This window comes from Ursus arctos, chromosome X (genome assembly GCF_023065955.2).
Source record: "Ursus arctos isolate Adak ecotype North America chromosome X, UrsArc2.0, whole genome shotgun sequence".
In the NCBI taxonomy this organism is placed as follows: Eukaryota; Metazoa; Chordata; class Mammalia; order Carnivora; family Ursidae; genus Ursus; species Ursus arctos.
The window spans coordinates 86,270,433-86,285,849 of NC_079873.1; the positions used below are offsets into that span (position 1 = coordinate 86,270,433).

A 15,417-nucleotide genomic window follows, 5' to 3' on the forward strand; every position below is an offset into this window, starting at 1 on the left:
TAGCCCCAACCTCATCACTGCCACTTGCCTCAGAGATAGGTTAGGAAGACTGATATCTCAGAACCCTGGGAACCAAAGGAGACATCAAGATGCCATGCTGACCGGTGTGAGGAGGTACCTCGCTGTGGTTCTGATTTGTATTTCCCTGATGCCAAGCGTTTTGTCATGTGTCTGTTGGCCATTTGCATGTCTTCTTTGGAGAAATGTCTGTTCACGTCTTCTGCCCATTTCTTGACTGGATTTTTGTTTTTTGGGTGTTTAGTTTCTTAAGTTCTTTATAGATCTTGGATACTAGCCCTTTATCTGATTTGTCATTTTCAAATATCTTCTCCATTTCTGTAGGTTGCCTTTTAGTTTTGTTGACTGTTTCCTTTGCTGTGCAGAAGCTTTTTATCTTGATGAAGTTCAATAGTTCATTTTTTATTTAGTTTCTCCTGCCTTTGGAGATGTGTCTAGCAAGAAGTTGCTGTGACCGAAGTCAAAGATGTTGCTGCCTATGTTCTCCTCTAGGATTTTGATGGATTCCTGTGTTCTATTTAGGTCTTTCATCCATTTTGAGTTTATCTTTGTGTATAGTGTAAGAAAACGGTCCAGTTTCATTCTTTTATATGCGGCTGTCCAGTTTTCCCAGATAAGACCTCACACCAGTCAGCATGGCTAAAGTTAAGACAGGAAACAACAGATGTTGGCGAGGATGCAGAGAAAGGAGAACCCTCTTACACTGTTGGTCAGAATGCAAACTGGTGCAGCCACTCTGGAAAACAGTATGGAGGTTCCTCAAGAAGTTAAAAATAGAGCTACCCTATGACCCAGCAATTGCACTACTAGGTATTTACCCCAAAGATACGAATGTAGTGATCCAAAGGGGCACATGTACCCCAATGTTTATAGCAGCAATGTCCACAATAGCCAAACTATGGACAGAGCCCAGATGGGCATTGACACATGAATAGATAAAGAAGATGTGGTATATATATACAATGGAATATTATTCAACCATCAGAAAGGATGAATACTAACAGTTTACATCCACATGGATGGAATTGGAGGGTATTATGCTGAGTGAAATAAGTCAATCAGAGAAAGACACTTATCATATGGTTTCACTCATATGTAGAATATAAGAAACAGGGCAGAGGGCCATAGGGGAAGGGAGAGAAAATAGAATGGGAAGTCATCAGAGAGGGGACAAACCATAAGAGACTCTTAACTATAGGAAACAAACTGAGGGTTGCTGGAGGGGAGGTGTGGGGGGGGATGGGGGGATGGGCATTAAGGAGTGCCAGTGATGTGATGAGCACTGGCTGTTATACGAAACTGATTAATTATTGAACACTACATCTGAAACTAATGATGTACTATAATTTGGCTAATTGAATTTAAATTTAAAAAAAGATGCCATGCTGACCGTTCTCCTGCTTTTAGACTAGGGCAAGCCAGAGGGATAAGAATGTCTGCTATTTAGTATCACTAAAAAGAAAATGTTTTGACCATAGTGATTGTGCAGCTTACACCTGTGTTGAGCATCACAGTGATGCTTCTCTCCAAGAACAAGAATTTCAAGTTCATTAGACAAGGCTGGCAATTCCACTGGCCACACTTCACAGACAAAGCCAAGTGTAAGGTCACTTTCAAACAGATGAACATCATTTTTTCTAATGAAATTTATCATTTATTTTTCCCCATTTTAATTGAAATAGAATTGACATCTAACATCGTACAAGTTTAAGGTGTACACCATAATTATTTGATATGTGTATATATTACAAAATTATCACCACAATAAGTTTAGTTAACATCCATCACCTCACATGGTTACACATTTTTTTTCTTGTGATGAGAACTTTTAAAGATCTATTCTCTCAGCAACTTTCAAATATACAACACAATATTTGTTCATCATAGTCCCCATGGTGTACATTATATCCCCAGAACCTGTTTATCTTCTCTAACTGGAAGTTTTTACCCTTTTACCAACTTCACCTATTTCCCCCATCCTCCTTTTGCCACCTCTGGCAACCACTAATCTCTTCTCTGTTTTTGTGAGTTTGGTTTTTTTGAGTTTCTACATTTAACTGAGATCACACAGTATTTGTCTTTCTCTGTCTGATTCGTTTCATTTGCATGATGCTCCCAGAGTTCATCCATGTTGTCACAAATGGCAAGATTCCCTTCTTTTTATGGCCGAATAATATCCCTGTGTGTGTGTATGTATAATATGTGTGTGTGTATATCACATATATACCACATTTTGTTTATCCATTCATCTGTTGATGGACCCTTAGGTTGTTTCTATGTCTTAGCTATTGTACATCATGCTGCTATGAACACGGGGGTGCAGGTATCTCTTTAGGGTACTGATTTGATTTCCTTTGGATATATATCCAGAAATGGAATTGCCAGATCACATTGTAGTTCTATTTTTAATACTTTTTGAGGATCCTCCATACTGTTGTCCAGAGAGACTGCACCCATTTACATTCCCACCAACACTGCACAAGGGTACCCTTTTTAACACATCCTTGCCAACACTTGTTGTCTCTAGTCTTTTGATGACAGCCATTCGAATGGCGTGAGGTGATACCTCGCTGTTTTGATGTGCATTTCCCTGATGATGAGTGATGTGGAGCGCCTTTTCATGGGCCTTTTGGCTATCTGGATGTCTTCTTTGGAAAAATGTCTATTCAGATCATTTGCCCATTTAAAAATTGAATTCTTTGGTTTTTGCTACTGAGTTGTATGGCTTCCTTATATATTTTGTCTATAAATCCCTTGTCAGGTGTATGACTTGCAAATATGTTCTCCCATTCTGATTGTCGTCTCATGAGGGACCCTGAACCAGAACCACCCAGATAAGTTCCTCCTGGATTCCTGACCCCAGAGATTGCAATGCAATACATGTTTGTTTTCAGCCACTAAGCTTTGGAATAACTTGTTACATAGCAATAGATAACTAATACAGGAGTTGGACAGGCAAGGACTCATATAGGTAATGATAAGAAGTTGTTATCGAGAGATAAGGTTGTAGGTATTCCCTCTTATCCCTAAGTAGGGAATGTCCAAATTTGGCTGGTAGTAAGGTGGGGTATCATCTGCGTTCTGGCTCCACTTGACTTTAGGTTGGTGTAATAAATGTTTGTAGTATCAATAGGAAGTAATATGGTCAAGAGACAATAGCTTGTCTAGGCACGGGAAGCTTGGGATGGGTGAGTTAGGTTTGTGGAGGGGGCAGCGCATTGTTCCAAACTTCTCAGTCTTTTAAACTATTCCTTCTGGATAGTCCTCAAGGCTTTGTAGATGTCTTCATCAGATAAGGCAGACATATCATCATGTCAGTAAACATGTGGTTATTTGATTTTCTTCGATTTCAATTAAATAGAGTGATTAATAAGAACTATGTCATTAATAAAGCTTTTCTATGAAATCTGTGTATAGCCCTATAGCTCTACACCTAATATCAAGATTCTTGATTTAGGCCATTCTGAGATAACTTTAACATCCTTTGGGGCTGAGATCAGATGGAAACCAAGGCACAGAACATGCAAATGACTTGCAAAGGGACACAGGCCATGTCCATAACCATATTGCAGAACTGAAATTCTCTGACTCTACCCAGAACTCTGTTTTTCATATTTTTATCATTATTATTATTATTTTGCTTCTTCTAAATTCTTTACTGAAGAGTATACTTTAAGACATGCAGATGGCCAACAGACCCATGAAAAGATTCTCAACCTCACTCATCATCAGGGAAATAAAAATCAAAACCACAATGAGATATCACCTCATACCTGTCAGAATGGCTAATATCAAAAAGACAAGAAACAACAAGTGTTGGTGAGGATGTGGAGAAAAGGAAATCTGTACACTGTTGGCATGAATGTAAATTGCTGCAGCCACTCTGCAAAACAATATGGAAGTTCCTAAAAATAGAAATACCATATGATCCAGTAATTCCACTTTTGGGTATTTATCCAAAGAAAACAAAAACATGAATTCAGAAAGATATATGCACCCCTATGTTTATTGCAGCATTATCTAAACCATCCAAGATTTGGAAGCAACCTCAGTGTCTATTGATAAGTGAATGGATAAAGAAAATGTGATATATATGTAATACATATATACACTCAGTTGTAAAAAAAGAAATCTTGCCATTTGTGACAACATGGATAGACTTAGAGGGTATTATGCTAAGTGAAATAAATCAGATAGCAAAAGACAAATAGCAAATGATTTCATTTATATGCGAAATGTAAAAAACAAAACAACCAGCAAACAATAAAGAAACAGGCTCATAAATACAAAGAACAAACTGGTGGTTGCCAGAAAGTAGGGCGTTGAGGGGACGGGTGGAATAGGTAAAGCAGATTAAGAGATACAAACTTCCAGTTATAAAATAAGTCACAGCAGTATAAAGTACAGCATAGGGAATATAGTCAATAATATTGTAATAACTTCATATGGTGAAAGATGGTAACTACACTTACTGCAAGCACTGCATTATGTGTGTAAATATCAGATCACTATGTTGTATACCTGAAACTAATTCAATATTGTATGTCAGCTATATTTCAATTAAAAATAAATTAAAAAAATTTTTAAGTATGCTTTAAACTAGCAGCAAATAAAACACAAGGTTGGTTTAACAATACAACATCACTGTTGAAAATGACTTAAAAAAATACTTTCTTTCAAAGCAATCTACAGATTCAATGCAATCCCAAAGTTTTGTGTGTGTGTGCACATAAATAGAAAATCCCATCTTAAAATTCATATAGAATCTCAAGAGATCCCAAATAGGCAAAATAATTTTGAAAAAGACAAAGTTGGATGTCTCATACTTGATTTCAAAACATACTACAAAGCTATGGTAATTAGACAGCATGGTACTAGCACAAGAACAGACATAAAGACCAGTGGCATCTCATAGAGAGTTCAGAAGTAAACCCTAGTATATGTGGTCAAATGATTTTTGACAAAGGTACCAAGACCATTTAATGGGGAAAGGACGGCCTCTTCAATAACGGTGCTGCTACAACTGGACATCCACATGCAAAAAAAGGAAGATGAAGCTTTACCTTACACCATATACAAAAATCGAAATGTATGAAAGCTCTAAACATAAGAGCTAAAACTATAAAACTCTTAGAAGAACTCATAGGGAAAAAGCTTCATGACATTGGCTATGACAATGATTTCTTGGGTATAACACCAAAAGCACAGGCAACAAAAGAAAAAAAGATAAATTGGACTTCACCAAAATTAAAAATTTTGTGCTACAAAGGATATTAAATACAGTAAGAAAGCAACCTATGAATAGAGAGAAAATATTTGCAAATTCTATAGGGTTATTATCCAGAATATATAAAGAACCTCCCCAACTCAAAAACAAAAAATAAGCAACCCAATTCAAAAATAGGCAAAGGAGGGGCACCTGGGTGGCACAGTTGGTTAAGCATCTGACTCTTGGTTTCAGCTTAGAGCATGATCTCAGGGTTGTGAGATCCAGCCCCACGGCCGGCTCTGCGCTCAGCGCAGAGTCTGCTTGAGATTCTCTCTTCCCTCCCTCTGTCCCTCCCACTTGTTCTCTCTCTCTTCTCTCTCTTTCTCTCTCTCTCTCTCTCATAAATAAAACAAATCTTTTTAAAAAAACAGGCAAAGGACTTCAATGGGTATTTCTCTAAATAATTTATACAGATGTCCAGTAAGCACATAAAAAGATTCTCAACATCACTAATTGTTAAGGAAATGTGAACCAAATCATAAAGAGATTCCACTTCATATTCATTAGAATAGCTATTTTAAAAAGAAAAAAAAACAGAAAATGACAAGTGTTGGCAAGGATGTGGAGAGAGTGAAACTGTTGTGTATTGCTGGTGAAAATGCAAAATGGCAGCCATCATGGAAAATAGTATAGTGGTTCCACAAAAGAATAGACTTATCATATGATTCCATAATTCCACTACTAAGTATATACCCCAAAGAACTGAAAGCAAGAACTTGAACAGGTATCTGTACATCAGTGTTCATGGTGGCATTATTCACAACAGCCAAAAGGTGGAAACTGCTCAAGTGTCCATCAGTGGGTGAATGGATAAACTAAATGTAGTAGATACATACAATGGGATATTTTCCAGCCTTAAAAGGGAATGAGAATTGGACACATGCTATGAAATGGATGAACCCTGAAGACATTATACTGAGTGAAATAAACAAGACACAAAAGGACAAACGCGATTTGATCCCACTTATGTGAGATTCCTAGAATAGTCAAATTCATAGAGAGAGAAAGTTAGAATAGTGGTTTCCAGGGGCAGAGAAGGGTAGGCAATGAAGAGTTAATTGTTTAGTGAATACAGAGTTTCAGTTTAGGATAATGAAAAAGTTCTGGAGATGGATATTGGTGATGGTTGCACAGCAATGGAAGTGTACTTAATGACACTGAAATGTATACTTAAGAATGGTTAAAATGGTAAATTTTATGTTATGTATATTTTACCACAACAAAAAATTGTTTAAATGCTTTCTGTCGGCAGAAATGTTTCCCAGCCTGCCACATTTACATTGGCTCCGTCCCAATTTCCCACTGCCCGCGATTAGGCAGACTTCCTCCTAATCCCCTACTTCTGGCTCAAGTCAGCTAAATTGCCTCGACACCAAGCCACTGGAAATAATTTCTTTGTAGCGATAAGTTTCCCAGAAATTGGAAAGCCCCTGGTGATGCCACCATGAATCAGACAAAGCTCTGTACTTTCTCTTTAGGCCAAAGAATTCCTGAATGTCCCCTGACAACTCTCCCCTCCTCCTTACATTTATTTCATTCCCCATGAAAATACTTATTACCATTTTTGGAGAGGGGGGGAATTTGAATATATTTCTTCATTAGGATGCTCACGAGAAAGACACCCTAGCACTGTCCTTCTGGTGTGATGAAGAATGTGTACATCGGAAGCACATCGTGGCAGGAAACAGGGCTCTCGGAGCTGGTACCACGTGTCCTCTGAAGACATCTCCAATCGTCAGAGAGGATGTGTTGTCGGATTCCAGCAACTCTGCTGTTGCTTCCAGTCAGATCTCCATGACTGGCCCAAATGTCTTCATTCCAGCATCAGTTGACCCTCTTTATTCTTGCCAGTCTGGACTCCTTCAAGACCTAGGTCAACTACCCAGTGTCTAACTTGCCCAGGCAGCCTCTGGAATTGTACGGCACATCCTTTTGCGATGCCGGCGCCCTGCCCCCCTCAGGGGCACTGTTGGGAGTTGGGCGGGGGGTGGGGTGAATAACATCACATCAGCGGAGCAAACGGCAGGGGTATATTGGCAAATGACTCTTGGACATACACCTCACAACCTCACAGAATATGTGCTTTCTCCCCCAGTGATACATAATCCTTTGGTGAGCAGACACGTATGGAATGATTTGAGAGGCCAGGCACAAGGGCTACAAAGGGAATGGTGTTTACTCCCATCTTGCCCTCTACGCAACACAAAGTTAGCACCTGAAAGCTGGAACTGGACCTCCATCCTGGCACTCCCCTGCTTTTGGATGGTGTCACCACTCAGCAGGCTTCCACCTGTTCGGGCATGAGTTCTTTGTTTCAAAAGAGAGGATTAGATGGCCAATGGAGAGTACAATTGGGAGATTGGGGTGGGGTGGGGGAGTAACATATAGATAACAGCCTGTAAAACCAATCGAAAACAATACAAACGTGCAGAAACCAGATTTGGTACTAGAATCTTACCAAAGAAGGTAGCTGGAGAAACTACATGTGAATAATAATGATATACAACCCCAAGGGGAGGACTCAAGGCCTCGTGGAGCAGAGGCCCCCGGGTTAGCCTAAGAGACTTTCAATGGGCAGCTGAATGGACGGGGTCTGCTGCTTCAGCTGGGAGCCTTCTCTGGTGGTGACAGAACAGGCGATGACAGGCCCAGAAACTCCACCAGCCCACCCCAGGGCCTGCTTGGAGTGCACAGACACGGAAGGCACATTCTTATCCTCACACAGCAGCAGAAGGCTGAACGAGGCCCAGTGGTTTCTTGGTGAGGTGGGCGTCTGTGAGGGGGTAGGCCTTCGGATTTATAGCAGCCTCAGTCACGTCCGTGATTCCATGGGTCTCATCACCCCTCAGGGAGTGCAGCCAAGGTCAGAGCCAGAGCTCACACTTCCATGGGCAAGAAGTCACACCACACCTGAGGAGTGGAAACGGCCGAGCACCTACTTATTCCCATTTCTGTGGCGTTTTAGAATGTCCATAGCACCTTCTGGCATAAACTCTTACATTTGATATAAACCAACAACATGATGAAGCTGAATATTTTTAGCCCATTTTACAGATGAGAAAACTGAGTGAGGCTCAGAGGGGTTGAACTGCTCAAGTTCCCTTAGCGACTAAGCGGTGGAACTGGGACTTGTCGAAGGCAGACCTCTTCCCTGCAAGTCCTGCCAACTTGACTGTTTCAGGGGCATGGAGCAATCGACATATTCAGAAGTGAGTTCATCAGCTTCTCCCCGAACCTGCTTCTCCTCCTGTGATTTCCAGCTCAGCTAATGGCACTGACATTCGGACCAAGGCAGAAATCTTGGAGTCATCACTGATGCCTTTCTCTCTCTCTCCTACCCCCAGAGCCCATCCGCCACCAAGTCTGTGGATTCTATCCCCCAAATATTTTGTTAAATATATTCACTTCTCTTCAATCCCCTGCCACCTCCCTAACTCAGTTGGCCATCATCTCTCATCTGGATTCCTGCAGTAGCTTCCAGAATGATCTCTTTCTCTCCAGTCTTGCCTGTTGACTCTCCATTCTCCAGACCTAGAGCGGTCTTTCTAAAATCAAGTCTGATCAAGATTCATCCAGGGTTTTAGTTTATTTTTGTTGTTGTTGCTAGTGAAGCCTTGTTTTTAAAAAATGGGATATTTAAATAAACCCTAATAAAGGATGAATAAAAGCAGAAGTATCCTATTGAAGTGGGGGTCAGAGGCCTGGATCCCTGAATATTTTGTGCCTCTTCTCTTCCCTGAGGAACCAAGAGTTCTGCAGAATAGGGAATAACAGCCACTAATCCTGCAAGATGAAGCTTCTTAGCATGGCTTAAGAAGCGAATCATGATTAGACCTATGTTTACCTCCATGGCTCCTTTCCTCACTCCTGCTACCCTTTCCTTCTATATTAGTCAGGATAGGCTAGGTTATGCTGCGGTAACAGACAAGTCCCAAAGCTTAGTGATATAAAGTAACAGAAGTTTACTTCTCACTCAGCTACTTGTCAATTGCAAGTCAGCCGGGACTCCAAGCCCCCTCATCTTCATTCTGGGACAGAGGTTCATGGAGCGTTCAGCACCTGGACCATTGCCTATCACCATGGCAGAGGAAAAATAGCCCAGTGGCTTTTTCTCTGGCAGTGGAATGATCAGCCTGGAACCGACAGGCATCCCTTCTGTTCACAATTCATTGACCATCCCTGGGCACAAGGAGGGGGGCAGGAATTGCTATCTTACAATGGACTCAGAACAACGGGATGGCAGAGAACTGGAGCATTTGGCAAACATGGCTAATGTCTACCACACCTTCGTCCCCCCATCTTAAGCCACGGTGAGTGACCTGTAAGTTTTTGGAAAGTGCACATGCTATTCTTTTTGCATCCCACCCACCCAATCCTTCTGGTAAGCTTCTACTTGATCTTCTAGTTTCAGTTCCAGCAATGTGCTTCTGAGGAACCTTCCTTCTGTCTCATCTGCTCTTGCTTCTCCTTTCCCGGACCAGGTCAGGTGACTTTCTGTCGTGCACTGCAACACTCCATTCTTCCTTCCAGCATCAACCTTATCAGAGTCTCTGAATGTAATTGCTTATACAATGTGACTCTTGGCCCACAAGATTGCACATTGCCTAGGTCAGAGACTGCATCCCGAGGGCCTAGAGTGCTTTCTGGCACATCACAGAGTCTTAATAAAGGTGAAATGAGTGAATGTTTAGAACTTTGTCTCCTTGACCCTAAGCCTTTGCCCATTTGGCACACCAAGCTGCTTAGACCAGAGAAGAAGATGAAGCTAAAACCTGCTTTCCACTGTGGGCTGAGAGAATCTAGAAAGGGCCTAGAAATGGGGGGGTATGGCATTTGCAAGTTGAGCTTCATGTATGAGCTAATTCTGGGACACATACTTTCTTGGGTGCGTTAATGGGGGTTAATGAGGGAAAACATGGCTCTTCCAACAGTTTTATGTTCATTAAGTGAAGCATGCCATGGAATTTCAACTTCTTCCCCAGGTTCTGTTGATGAGAATCCAGCAGCCAAAAGATACATCATTTGGGAGGTAGAGTTGAAACTGATGTTCCAAACACTTCTCGTTTTGGGTTTTCGAGTGCTCTTTGCAAATTGGACATTAGACATCCTGACTGTGCTTGCTTTTAGCTAGGGACGTGGATGTACAGCCCAGGGCATTTCTCTGGTAATCTTTACTAGTACTTGATTTGCCTTTTGGAACAAAGAACTTACTACCAAAGGCAGCACTTAGACAGAATGACGTCCATGAGAAAGTGCTAAAGCTCATTAGTAATTACAGGAACACAAATGTAAGTAAGCAGCTCTCAGGCAAAAATTTAAAAAGTTGATAATGTGCCGATGGGGATATGGGGATGTAAGAAACCTTATGTTCTGCATGATGTAGACGGGATCAGCTATTCTGAAGAACAATTTGGCACTACTCCATTCCCTCAGTGAATATTTATGGACACCATTCATACAACTATTTCATTTATTCAATAGTGACAAGTACTAAGCAGAGAAACTAAAGCAGGAAAGGGAACTATGAAATGTGACATAGGGGTTGAAATTGAAGAAAGAGAGGCCAAGGAAAGCCTCACTGCCCCAAGGGTACACAGTTAACATAGTCACATTAAATATGCACATGTCCTCTCACCCAATGATTCTGCTCCTGAATATGTGGGAATATCCCAAAACAGCCCATAGGGGGACATGTATGAAGATGTTCATGGAAGTGTTATTTGTGCTGGTGGAAGTTTAGCAGAATTCCAGTGGGAATCCTTGACTTGAGAGATTGGCTAGATAAAATGTGGTGGATGTGTGCCATCGAGTATTATGCAACCGTTGGAAGCAACAGATTAAATATACACACAGCAACATGGAGTGACCTCAAAACGTAATGAGGAATGAAGAAAGTAAGAAACAGAATGAAATACATAGCATAGTACTACTTATATAGATTAAGGATACATGCGCACAAAACAACGATATAGAGTACAAAAACACAGTCGAACAAAAAAGCTACACGTTAAACATCATACTAGAGTGGCCTTGGGGATGTGGCGTAAGAGAGGAAGGGGAATGTGTTATGGGGTTAAAAAATAAGATGAAATAAACAAAACCTGGCATATGGATTTGATGTTCTGAAAATCCAGATTTCTACAGCCTGAGAGTCAAGGGTCTCTAACACTATGCAATTGTGCAGACTTATCCAACTCACTTGACAGATCTCGGCTTCAGTTTCTTCTGCTCTATGAGAATAATATATCCAGTGTTAGCTCCCTTCAAGGATTGTTGCAAGGCCCCAGTGTGTTAATGAACAGAAAAGGACTTCCACAAGTTTAAAGTGAAAACACTTATCTAATATAAGCAACAATTATTGTTGCACAGAGTGGGTGTTTATTGTTTGCCTTCCCACCATGCATTTCCATTTTGTCCCTTCCCACCAATCCCGATTCCTATTTGGGGGTACATGCAGTTTTGAGGCAGCCGACTCTATCCTGGGTGGAACCCATGACCTAGGATATGTCACTCATTTCATCCCCTGTCCACAGTGATTGTTTTGGGGTGGGTATATGATCCAGGCTGTTCAGATCAGACCTAATCTTAAGACGTTGGCTGGGAATACTGAGAAAAACAAAGTACTTCCTTGTTTGATGTGAATGGGGTAGTATATAGCCCTGGAAATAGCAGCTAAGTCCCTCTTTGGACTGAGAAGGGAGATTGTGCTTGAGAATAGAGCCTTAACCAAGGAAGTGGAGCTGAGAAATGGAGAGAGGAGAGCAAGAAAGCGACTGAGCAGAATAAAGCTCACCCAAGGCTGGGTTTACCCTGGAACTATACAGTGACATTGGCCAATAATTTCCCTTTGGGGAGGGGGGTAGTTAAGACCATTCGGATTGGGTCCTCAGTGGCTTGCAAACAGAGTCCAATCCTAACTGATGTATTGTTGTTGTTTATTTTTATCTGTTTTTTTTTTTTACAAGTAGTCACAAAACCTCTTAAAATACTGAAAAGCTGTAAGCAGAATGGGTGGGTTCTGAGGTTGGATTGGTACAATCTCTACACCGGATGGAAATGTTCCTCTAAAAGTGCCCTGAAATGGATTGTTCAAGGTTTTCAGCAGTTCCAGGCTGCAAATGATGTCAGCTGCTCCACTTTTGGATGAGGACAAAAGATATCTGCTTTCATACATTTGTTTCCTGATCTGTAGCTGACAAGAGAAAGAATCCTGGAAATAAAATTGTTGCAGGTGCCTGATGATTCCGATCCTTCAGCCACATGTGATAAAATGGAGACTCCAGTTTGTAAAGAATGCCCCCCCAGGGGTTCGTGGGCTTCAGAACTGAGCGCCATGGGGAAGCAAGAGGAGGCTCAGCCTACAGAGTCCTCTGATCAGCACAATGTCTTAGATTCCCAGGGCTGAGTCTGCGGAGTAAATGCTTTGGAAATAAGACAGCAGCCAAAATGCTAACAAAGAGAGTTCACATTCGTCATCCACACTGCTGCTTCCCTTCAGTGGCCTTGACTTCTTTCTAGAAAGACTGCTTTAACAACCCCCCCCCCAAAAAAAACAATCTTTGTGCAGTTGGTTTGTGAAGATTTTCCCAGATTGGGAGTAGCCGGGCAGGAGGGAAGAATAAGCCTCCAGAATGGCAGCTCTTGCTCAACACAAATGTTATCAGACTTGTCTGGGATGCCGATCATGCTTACCGGGCATGATGGAGACTACGGAAGTTCGAGACTTGGGTTGCGCCCTTCTTAAACAGAGTACTTAGCAAGACAGGAAACAGTCCCCCATCATGCTCCTCCAAAAATATGGCTTTTGCCTAATTTATCCTCAGCTCAGATATCACTTCCTCAGAGATGCCTTCTCCGGTCAAATCCCCGTAAAGCAAACTCTCATAGCTCCGTGTAAGTCTTCTTTGTAGTTTACATTTCTTTGCATGCTTTTTAGATTAAAGTCAGTTCTCCCACTGGACTCCAGGTTCCTTAGGGGCAGAGATGGTCAAAGTCCTTGTCGTTTAACAAACACATATATAACTTGTGACACTGTTATACACTATGTGTCAGGCAATTATCTCAGTAGTTTACAAATATTAACTCATCTAATTCTCATAGCAACTCCATGAAGCATTATTATTGCTATCGACGGAGAGGAAAGTGAGACCCAGAGAGGCAGAATAGCTTGCCAAGCTCACAAAACTAAAACATGGCTTAGCCAGGATTCAAACCCAGGGAGGCTGGTTTCAGGCCATGCTCTCAACCATTGTGCTATGATGTTTTGCTCAGCGTTGGATCCCCGGTACCTACCACAATGCCTGACACATACTATATGCTCAGTAAACATTTTTTGGATGAATTAATGGATCTTGTCCTTTCTAACGCTGAGTCAGACAACCAAAAATTAGTGTAATAATCACACTTTGACTTATAAATCATATTCATTAAATATACACATCATTTATAATAAGATCGTTATAATCCTCTTTGTGATTTTTTTTGACATTCTTGTAGGGTTTTTTTTCACTCCCTTCTACTTTAACTTTTTTAATTGAGATATAATTGACACTTGTAACATTATATTAGTTTCAGGTGTACAACAAAATGATTTGATATTTATATATATATATATATATATTGCAAAATGCTCACTACAGTAAGTCTAGTTAATGTTCATCACCAAAAATATTTATAATTTTTTCTCTTGTAACAAGAAGTTTTAACATCTACCATTTTAGCAACTTTCAAATATACAATACTGCATTATTAACTATAGTCACCATGCTGTATATTCCTTCTTCATGACTTATTTATTTTATAACTGGAAGTTTGTACCTTTTGACCACTTTGACCCATGTCACCCACACCCACTTTAAATTTTGTTAATTTGAATTTCTTTCTATTTAGCCAACTAACATGGAAGTACCCTAAAATGAATTAGCTAAAACAGAAAATGTTATATAGAAAATTTTCAACTACTGGTGTAGCCAAGTAAACACCTATTAGATTTGACCCTCTTGTAAATCATAGGCTAGGATTTGGCAAACTGTGGCCCATAGGCCAAATCTAGCCAGCCACCTATCTTTGTAGATAAAGTTTTATTGGAACACAGCCACAGCAATTCGCTTATATAATCTCTATTTCTGCTTTCATATAATGGCAGAATTGATCAGTTGTGCCGAACTATATGATCTGTAAAACTTAAAATATTTATTCTCTGGCCTTTTATAGAAAAAGCTTGCCATCAGCTGCTCTAGACAAAATAAAACAAATAATGAAACAAGGCATTGGCGAATGACTAAGAGATGTTGACACTTGATTAAAAGGAAAGTAAGGAATGTGTTTCCTATTTTTTATTCCTTTTAACTTGAGGGTAAGCCAAAGATGGGATTGTGTGAGGCAGTTAATGTTCTTTTTCTAATTTTTATTTTATTTAAAAAAATTAATTTAAAAATTAAAATTAAAAATTTAATTCCAGTAAAGTTGACATGCAGTGTTAAATTAGTTTCAGGTATACAATATATTGATTCAACTATTCTATAGGTTACTCAGTGCTCATCATGAGTACTCTTAACTGTACTCTCATTGTACTCTTAATTCCCACCATCTAACATCACACATCCCTCACCCCCTTCCCCTCTGGTAACCATCAGTTTGTTCTCTGTAGTTAAGAGTCTATTTCTTGCTTTTTCTCTTTTTTCCTTTGTTCATTTGTTTTGTTTCTTAAATTCCACATATGAGTGAAATTATATGGTATTTCTCTTCCTCTGACTGACTTATTTCACTTAACATTATACCCTCTAGATCTATCCATGCTGCTGCAAATGGCAAGATTTCACTCTTTTTATGGCTAACTAATATTCCATTGTGTATGTGTGTGTGTGTGTGTGTGTGTATAGGAAGTTTGTACCTTGTGACCACTTTGACAATATATATTGTATTGTATGTATATATTGTATATATATTCAAACATATACACATATATCTATATTTGTATATATCCAATATACATACACCATCATCTTCTTTATGCATTCACCTATTGAAGGACATTGGGGTTGCTTCCATAATTTGGCTATTCTAAATAATGCTGCAATAAACATAGGGTGCATATATCCCTTTGAATTAGTGTTTTTGTATTCTATGGG

The 15,417-nt window shown here is 40.2% G+C and overlaps 1 pseudogene; it reads right to left on the bottom strand.

Moving 5' to 3' along the window:
- Window positions 1–6,974: 6,974 nt before the first annotated feature.
- Window positions 6,975–8,261, bottom strand: LOC113241178 (NHP2-like protein 1; annotated as a pseudogene).
- Window positions 8,262–15,417: the final 7,156 nt, after the last annotated feature.